A 2500-nucleotide genomic window follows, 5' to 3' on the forward strand; every position below is an offset into this window, starting at 1 on the left:
GGTGAGGATAACTCAATGTAATCACTTTATGACATCAAGAATGAAATTTCTAAATCGAACTTCCACAGTCACGTACTACGTAACACCTCATTCAATAATTGAATGGGAAAATTTCAAATAGATCAATTAATAGATAAAAGTAACGAGTAAATGAGTAGGGGATGTTCCTATGGCGACATAATGTCGTTGTTTTCGATTCTGTGCAATGACGTCACTCCTGCCTGGGGAGAGAAATGGTTTATTGAAGTAAATGATCTTTACAGACGATCTGTGAGGACATTTTCAAGTTTCCAGATACGAAAGCGTGACGTCATATTGGATATAAAGCAAGTTGTGATGTAAAACTGTAGACAAATAATTAGTTGTTTTGGATCAAGGGTCTTCTTGGGTTTTGTAGAAAAGTCGGGGACGCATCGACGACATGACATCATGAGAAAAGAAGACACAACGGTAGATCAGTAATGATGTAAATATGAAGCCCATTTTTATTTGGGGAATTGTCTAAACTAATATTTTGCTGTTGTCATCGTTGCTGTTATAAGTGTTGTTATGGTTTTAATTGGTAATAATAGTAATAGCAGATGCTATAAGAAAGAAATGGAATTAAGCTAAAAAATGTTAGATTAAAATTAAAGAATTGTAAATGACTTCGGGAAACAGTCAATTTCCAGGTTATATAGCGAAGAAAAAAATTATTCCCTGGACATATTTCATATATTGCATCAACATATTCACACATAATTATACACCTCATTACCGCAATTGTAACTATTATTGCATGCGTACAAATAAATTCTGCCTTCGTTGAGTTTATGTAGTGTAATGACACAGATTACATACATTTTGTTTCACTAAAATTAAGAGCTATTTTGAAGGTTCGTCCAGTCAACCAGGAAGGACGGAGGGAGGGAGAGAGGAAGGGAAGGGAGGGACATATCAAGCCATTTGTGCATTTCGCGGATTTCAGCAAAATGCATTTCGCCTTTGGTTAGCGACAGTTCCCAATAGCTGCCCTCCAATTCCACGAGAACCAAAATTCAATAAATCATTTACGCCCACGCGCATGCGCGCACGCACGAGTGAGAGTGGTCCATGGACGCACAGATACGGAATCCCACAAGCATAGAATTTTCCCTGGGTATTATGATTACACACACACATATACACACAAGCGTACACACACACACACACACACACACACATACACACACACACACACACACACACACACACACACACACACACACACACACACACACACACACACACACACACACACACACACACACACACACAAACACACACACACACACACACACACACACACACACACACACACACACACACACACACACACACACACACACACACACACAAAAAAAAAAAAAAAAAACACACACACACACAAACACACAAACACACACACACACACACACACACACACACACACACACACACACACACACACACACACACACACACACACACACACACACACACACACACACACACACACACACACACACACACACACACACACACACTTAATATGTTTCTGCTCAAGATTAACAGACACAGTGCAAGAAAGGAATGGATGGGCTGACTGTGCCTTCCTGGACTTACAAAAAGCTTTTGACAAAGTACCACACAAAAAATTATTTAAAAAACTCGAACATATAGGAGGGATACAAGGGAACCTACTAAAATGGAGGACTTTCTGATTTGTAGAAAGATGAGAATAGTGCTCAGAGAAAAATATTCAGATTGGAAAGAGGTGATCAGTGGAGTACCGCAAGGATCTGTACTAGCTCCAATAATGTTTGCTATTTATGTGAATAACATGGATGACGATGTGATATGTTTCATGAGCTTCTTTGCTGAGGATGCCAAACTGTTAATGAAAGTAAAAACTGAAGAGGATTGCGAATCACTGCAGGAAGACCTGAATAAAGTATGGAACTGGAGTCAGAAATGGGAAGTGGACTTCAATATTAAGGAATTTGGAAAAAACAAAAACAGAATATCAGAACAATATAAAATTGGAACTAAAGAGGTAAAGAAGGAGAGATTCGAAAAAGATTTGGGTGTAATTATCTCAAACGACTTGTCCTATGACAAATAGATACCAAAATTGTTGGAGAATCGTACAACTTGCTAAGATCAATAACAGTGGCATTTACATATTTGGACGAAGAAATTATTTAAAAAAAATATTGGTCACACTGATAAGGCCTAGACTAGAATATGCGGCGACATTGTGGTCACCCAGTACCAAAAAGAATATAAAGAAAATAGAAAGAATCCAGAGAGCAGCAACAAAAATGGCATCTGCACTCGCAAACTTGTCATATGAGGAGAGATTGGCTAAACTAGATTTACCGACTCTGGAGCAAAGAAGAGAGAGGTGACCTATTGACCATCTACAGAATCATGAAAGGCACAGAAATACTTGACAGAGAGGACTTGTTAAACTGGGACAGGAGAAGCACAAGAGGACATG

Source organism: Oratosquilla oratoria, chromosome 28 (genome assembly GCF_046742065.1).
Source record: "Oratosquilla oratoria isolate Oo_2021 chromosome 28, ASM4674206v1, whole genome shotgun sequence".
NCBI lineage: Eukaryota > Metazoa > Arthropoda > Malacostraca > Stomatopoda > Squillidae > Oratosquilla > Oratosquilla oratoria.